At 38.8% G+C, this 7,055-nt stretch overlaps 1 pseudogene; it reads left to right on the forward strand.

Moving 5' to 3' along the window:
- The first annotated feature begins 5,666 nt into the window (after positions 1-5,666).
- Positions 5,667-6,668, forward strand: LOC150014995 (bridging integrator 3 pseudogene; annotated as a pseudogene).
- Positions 6,669-7,055: the final 387 nt, after the last annotated feature.

Genomic DNA, 7,055 nt, shown 5'->3' on the forward strand with positions numbered 1-7,055 from the left:
TAACAAAAGTAACAGCATGTATCAAAAGCAGCTAGCACAGCACAATAACTCATAGAAAATATTCAATAAAAGGAAATTAATATTGACCATAGAAATAATGACAAACTTCTCTCCAGAGAAAAAAGTGAGTAGGTGTTTGAAATGGTGATTCACCAGCATAGAACAGACAAGAAACAGCTCTAACCAGACTCAATGTCCTTAATAGATATAAGCCTGTTCAGATGGTTTGTTTCTTCTGGTGTGATTTTGGCAAATTGTGTCTGCCAAGTTTTTGGCTGGCCCATTTCATCAACAGATCCTTTTTTGAGGGTCCGTTGATGGTAAACTTAGTTTTGTTTACCTGAAAGCTTATTTTTTCCTTGATCTTGAAAAATAGTTTCATTGGGTGTGAAACTTAAGTTTTCAGTTATTTTCTCTTAGCCTTCTAAATATATTTTTTTCCCATTCTACTTAGTTTCTGTAATCGTTTTGGAGAAGCTAAGTGTCAAGTCTAATTATTGTTTCCTTGTAGGCGAGCTAGCTCTTCTCTTTATTTGCTTTTAAGATGGGTCTTTATCTTTGGTTCTCTTGTGCTGCTATGACAGCCTAGGTGTAGATTTGTTTTATTTATCTGGCTTCAGACTCATTGGTTTTTGTCCTCAAGGTTCAAAAGTTCTTAGTGATTGTCTCTTAACTTCTCTTCTCTTCTTCATTTTAAAAATCATCTTTGACAGACATGTCATTAGAAATATTTTAGAGCACCTCATCCTATTCTCTTGCTCTCATAAACTTTTTGTGTTGCCCATTTCTTAGTGTGCGTTACATTATGGGTAATTTCATTAGGTGTTTTTCCAATTTATTCAGGTACTCTTCAACTATCTTACCTGGTACCTAATGTACTGTTTAAGTTTTTTTTTTAACTCACCTATTACATATTCAACATTTAGGATTTCTTTTTGATTCATTCTCAAGTCTGCTGGTTCATTTTTAATAACTGCTTGACTCTGAGTTGAAGTTCTTCTTTTGCTTCTTTAAACATATTAAAAATATTTATCTTATGTATGAGGTCTTTGGGAATTTACTTTTGCTGTGGGTATTTTCTGCTTACTCTCACTCCTGTTGCTTTTTCTTTGTAACTTTTTTTTTTTTTGTGTTCTGTGTCATGCGTGATTTGGGCATGTTTATTGTAAACTTATGTTTACTGGGGTTTTGTGTTTGGGACTTCCATGGTACCTGGATTAAGGGTGTTTTCTTTTCTTTTCTTTTTCAAGAGGGGAATTATGTTTGCTTATTTCAAGTGCCTGAAAGTACTCTTAACAGAACAGCTTTAAACTAAAAATTTAAGTTGTGGTTTTGGGAATGATGAGGCTGTTGGCACAGACTCTGCTGAGAGATTTTTTTTGTCTTTCCATTCCTATCCGAGGCTAAAAGAGCTAACTTTTTAGTGGGGCATTTTTTATTCTTTCACCCATTTTTAGGTCACATTTTTTTATTAATAATGTAGTGATTTGGAAATCTCAGCTATTTGTGGGGTCTCCCTTGAGGGAATATTTAGTGTTCCCTATTTTAGAGACAAAATACTGCAGCTCAAAGGGCAGATGTATCTGGCCCACTGCTCGTAAGTGACAGACTTTGGAGTTTAAGCCAGTGTTTCCTACTTCTCTACTTCTCACTTTATCTTCCCTTTTGCATACTGCCTCTGAGGAATTATGTGGCATAACAGAGGTAAGGTTAAAGTGCTATGGAGACAGAGCTGAGCAATCAATAGATTCTGCCTGGGAAGAATCTTCCAGGGAAGCATCAGACAGCAGGTGATATTTGAGAACAGCCTTGAATAACGAATACAAGTTTTCCAGGTGAGCTAGAAAGGTGAAGGCATTCTAGGTTGATAATACAACATGAACAAAAGTATGTAAGTTTTGTTCCTTAAAGGAATTAATCAAAATTTTCTATTTTGTTATTTCCAGACAGAGAATAGGTACTTAATAAAAGCTTATTAACTTAACATTTTATCCATTCTTTTCACTCATTGTTGCAGACATGCTACTTACTTCTCTAAAATTGTCCTACCTTTGCTTCTTAGTAAGAAAACCCTAGTTTTAGTGGAGGTAGCAATGTACATAGCTAAAAGATTATGTTTCCCAGCCTCCCTTGCAGCTTGAGAAGAGAAAAAGAAATTGTTGAGAGGACTTTTGGGAAAATTCCATAAGAAATTGATAGACAGCTGATTTTCTTTTTAAGCTTATGCTTTGATTCATACTTAGAATGGTGTATTCATAGTCATGGGTCCAGTGGCTAACTGAAACCATGGGTTAACCTTGAGAATGGAACCACATGAAACTGGTAATAAAGTGAAAGTCAGAAAGAGCCTGGGTACCTGATGACAGTGTGAAGTCACCATACTAATCCTAAATGCCTATTTTAAGATATATTTTATATAAAAATATATTTCTATCATTTATGCCACTGTCATGTCTATTCTGTGCAAGTATTAGCCTATTTCTAACTGGTATGTCCCCAATTCAGCATTCATTCCAGGATTGTAGGTGACTAGGACCCTTGCACATGCTTATGCCTAGGAATTACTATTGGGAAAATGCACAGGAATACTGAGAGGATCTTCCAGCTGGACCCCACTCCCAAGTTGGATCTCAAGGACAGTTTTATACCAACCATATAACCTGGAAGAATTCCAGAAGCCTTTTAAGAAGAGAAAGTGGCTGCTGTTGCTGCTGATACTGCTATAGTTTAGTGAAAACTGAAAGGCTGGAATGATGACCTTTCAAGAAGAACAAATGTTGTTAAATAATGGTTTTGTCCCACCTCCTACAACAGTCTAGAGCAAAAGGATGAAAAGGGAATCCTATTCTTCTATTAATAACTCCTCAGTCAGTTTCATGCTGACAAGGCAGAAATCAACTGTAAAATTAGCAATTTCGCCTGCAAATTAGCCCCTCACAAAGCCATAAAAAGAGGAAAGGAATTAAGAAAAATTCTATTAATGGAGTCAAGGATGGAAAAAACCAAAAGTGATAGAGCATAAATACCCAGACAACTGATACTTATTTTAAGGAAGATATTACTCTGATTTTAAATAGCTGCTTATAGCTATATGTGAAGAAAGTGTTAATTTATGGCCCCTGGATCAGTGGCCTTCTTTAATGGCTCCTTGGAGCAAATCTATCAGAACTTGAGGAGCCCAGGGTTTAGGCTGATGTTAATAAAACTACCCCATCCACCCCTATCTGAGATATTACTCTTCCACTTTAGAAAGGCAATACAGTAAGTGGAAAGAGGTTAACTTCAGAGGCAAAGCTAGGTTTGAACCTGGCTCTGCTCCTTCACTAGCCTCAGGAAAGCCTTTTCATCATTCTGGGCCTCTTATTTTGTGTTCTGTCAAAGCAGAGGGTGATTGTGTTTCATTGTGTTAGCATTAAATTAAGTACCATGCAAAGAATTTGGCCCCTAATAGGTTGTTAGCAAATGTTACTCCCTTTCTCCTTTCCCTTCCAAATCAGAGGGCTGAGAAGTACGGACCTCTCAAAACCATGCAAAGCAGTTACATTCAGCTCTGTGACATTCTCCCCATAAGAAAATCAATCCCTACAGAGGAGATGAATATGTTTTCATAATTTATAACTGGTGTCAAGCAACAGGCTCCTATTTGCAATTTTATGAAAATGTTAAATCAATGTCCAGTAGTGGTGGGGGTAATCATAAAGAAGAAACTGAGATCCCTTTAATACTAAAAGGCAGGGGACTCCATTTCCAAGAAAGACCATACACAGGTGAAGAAATGTGAACTTGGTACAATTTGCTTCATTGTAGCTTTAGTAGTTTCCACCATCATAGTCATCTAGTACTTCTTAAGTTCCAAGGGGATATGAGAGGTTTGGGGCTCTTTTGGAGGTCCTGGATGAATCCCAACTATTCCTGATTAGTTCAAGAGAGTATTTCATATCTGAAACACACACTTCAGATATGGCAAGATATAGACAAAGCAAATAAATCCACAAGGCACATGGAAGACAGACACTATTTAAAGGTAGATAAATCATTAAGAAAGACCTAAATAGCACTTAAGAAATCTTTTTCAGATTGATGGCTGTAGCTTACAAGACTGGGCAAATTTATAAAAATCCAGCTATATTAGAAACACAAGTCCATCACTTCTGAATGTTGTAATGTAATTCTAGAATCTTTTTCCTTCAACCTCTTCAGATCTTAAGATCATAGGATCTGGTTTAGGTGGGACGCTTAGAAAAAAATTAAATTCTTCCATGACCTCACCATTGAATGGTTTTTTTAATTGTGTTTGGGCATCTCCAGGAACACAGAAAAACGTTCTCCCCAGAGCAGTTTAGTTCACATGTCACTGAGAAGCTCTAATGTGCCAGGCAACTGTGCAGAAGATATGTATTAATTTCCTAGGGCTGCCATTACACAGTACAGTAGTCACCCCCTTTTAAAAATTTAATTTTAAAATGTTTATTGAATTTACTGGGATGATATTAGTTAATAAAATTATATAAATTTCAAGCATACACTTCCACAGTACATCATCTGTACATTATAGTGTATGTTCACCATCTAAATCAAGTCTCCTTCCCTTACCATTTATCCCCCCTTTACTCTCATCTACCTCCTCCGCCCTCCTATCCCTCTTGTAATCACCATATTGTTGTCCGGGTCTCAGGTTTTTTTCCTTAGTCTCAGTTTGGCTTTCCATGGTTTTAGTCCCTACTGCCCTCCCCCCTATGCCAGTCAACCGCAGTCTGATAATATTAAATGGAAAGTTCCAGAAACAAACAATTTATAGGTTTTAAATTACACACTGTTCTGAGTAGCATGACAAAATCCTGTGCTGTCAGCTCAGTCCTGCCCAGGTTGTAAATCATCCCTTTGTCTAGCACATGTACCTGTATATGTTCCCACCCATTAGTCACTTAGGAGCCACCTTGGTTATTAGATGGACTGTTACAGTCTACATTCATATAACACTTATTTACTTAAAAGTGTTCCCAAACTGCAAGCATAGTGATGCTGGAAATTCAGATACACCCAAGAAAAGCCATGGGTTCTTTCTTTAAGTGAAAAGGTATTTTGAGACAGAGAGAGACCATATTTACATAACTGTTATTATAGTATACAGTATTGTTATAATTATTCTATTTTATTATTAGTTGTTGTTAATCTCTTACTGTGCCTAATTTATAAATTAAACTTTATTATAAGTGTGTATGTATAGAAAAACATATATACAGAGAATTCAGTACTATCCAGTGGGTTCAGGAATCCACTGAGGGTCTTAAAATATATTCCAAACATATCCCTGTGGATAAAGGGGCACTACTATACCACAAACTAAGTGACATAAAACAACAGACATTAATTGTGTCACAGTTCTGAACACTAAAATTTGAAATCCAAGTGTTGGCAGGGCCATATCCCCTCTGAAACCTGCAGGGGAGAATTCTTCCTTGCTCTGAGTGTCTTGCTTCCGCATTGATATGAAACCTTATGAGCATTCATTGTATATATAATGTTTCATACATATGTTTGTGTTGACTTTGACCCTAGTGTAATTTTCCACTCTAAGTAAAATAAGTATCTTTAAAAATAAACAAATAAAAAAGGTAAACTGAGTGGTAGCTGAGGACCCCAGTGTCAGAGCCAAGTTCAGGACCATGAGCTGGTTGCCTTTCAAGATTGGGCAGCCCAAGAAATAGATAATTCCCTGAAGAGTGAAGAGAGATTTTGAAAGGAAGTAATGAGGAACTCCAGCAGCTGGAAGTGCAGACCAAGAGGCTGTGGAAGGACCTGAAGAAGAGCACCAAAGCTGAACTGGCCATGTCCAAATCTGCTGTGAAAATATCCTTAGATGTCTTCTCCAATGTCCTCTGTGAGCAAGGCCAGGACTTTCTGAACATGGTGACAGCGCTGGACATGGCCATGAAACAGATGGATGCCTTCAATCAGGAAAAGGTGAACCAGATCCAAAATATCTTGACTGAACCCTTAAAAAAGTTTGGCAGTCTCCCTAAGCCTCATCATGGCAGTGAAGTGGCAGGAGCAGGCCATATAGGATAATAGGCAATTGAAGGCCAAGGTGGAGAGGTACAAGGAAAAGGAAAGGACAGGGCTTGCGCTAGCCAAACTTCACCAGGCCTAAGATAAGCATCAGCCTTCATGGGATGACTTGGAAGCCAGATCAAGCAGCTCCTGGATGAAACGCTATGGTTCTACAATAGCCAGCTCGACTACTTCCAGCCCAGCTTTGAGTCCTTGATCCTGGCGCAGATGGCACACTACTCTGAGATGCTTAAGATCTTTGGAAACTTGACTCAACAACTTGACCAGCTGGCCACCCAGATAAGCAGCAGGAGTAGGAGGATGAGGCCAAACTGAGTGAGCTCAGAACCCTCTCTATTGTGTCTGATGACTGGATGTCTTTTACCCTGGAAAGACTCCTGGGATATCAGTCAGTCTCTCTAGTCTTTTCAAGTGTAAACTCAGGCATCAACCCAGCAAAAACCCCTCCATCTGGGAAGAGGATGGCAGCTGGAGGGTTGGGGACAAAGGCAGCTCCTGCTCTACTGCACCAGCTCTTAAGAACAATCCTGGCACCAGGAATCCTAAGCAGGCTACTATCTCCCCACCCACTTGCAAGAGCCTGCAGACACCAATAAGTAGTGTAGAAAAACCCCAGGGGCTTTCTTATTTCCAAAAAATCCATCTAAAATGCATCCTGGCCTAACGCCAGTGCATCCAGTCCTCAAAAGGCATGGGCTTTGTCAGCTCACTTGAGGTCTTAACCCAGCTTGCATGGTTGGGATCACATCTATCTCCATAAGACATTGTGGGGAATCCACCCATTTTCATTTCCTTTTTCCACTTCAAAGACTCTTTTGCTCTCTCTCTCTCTGTCTCTCTTTTTTTTTTTTTTTCCTTCTGGGAGACAATTGGAATACTGCCCTGGGGAACCTGAGAGTGCCTGGTTTTCCAGCCTTGACGGATCCAGCCTTGGAGCACAACAAAGGCTGGTTTAGCCCACTTCTATCCCTGGATCAAGTTCA

This window comes from Furipterus horrens, unplaced genomic scaffold (genome assembly GCF_987537825.1).
Source record: "Furipterus horrens unplaced genomic scaffold, mFurHor1.1.pri manual_scaffold_3, whole genome shotgun sequence".
Taxonomy (NCBI): Eukaryota; Metazoa; Chordata; class Mammalia; order Chiroptera; family Furipteridae; genus Furipterus; species Furipterus horrens.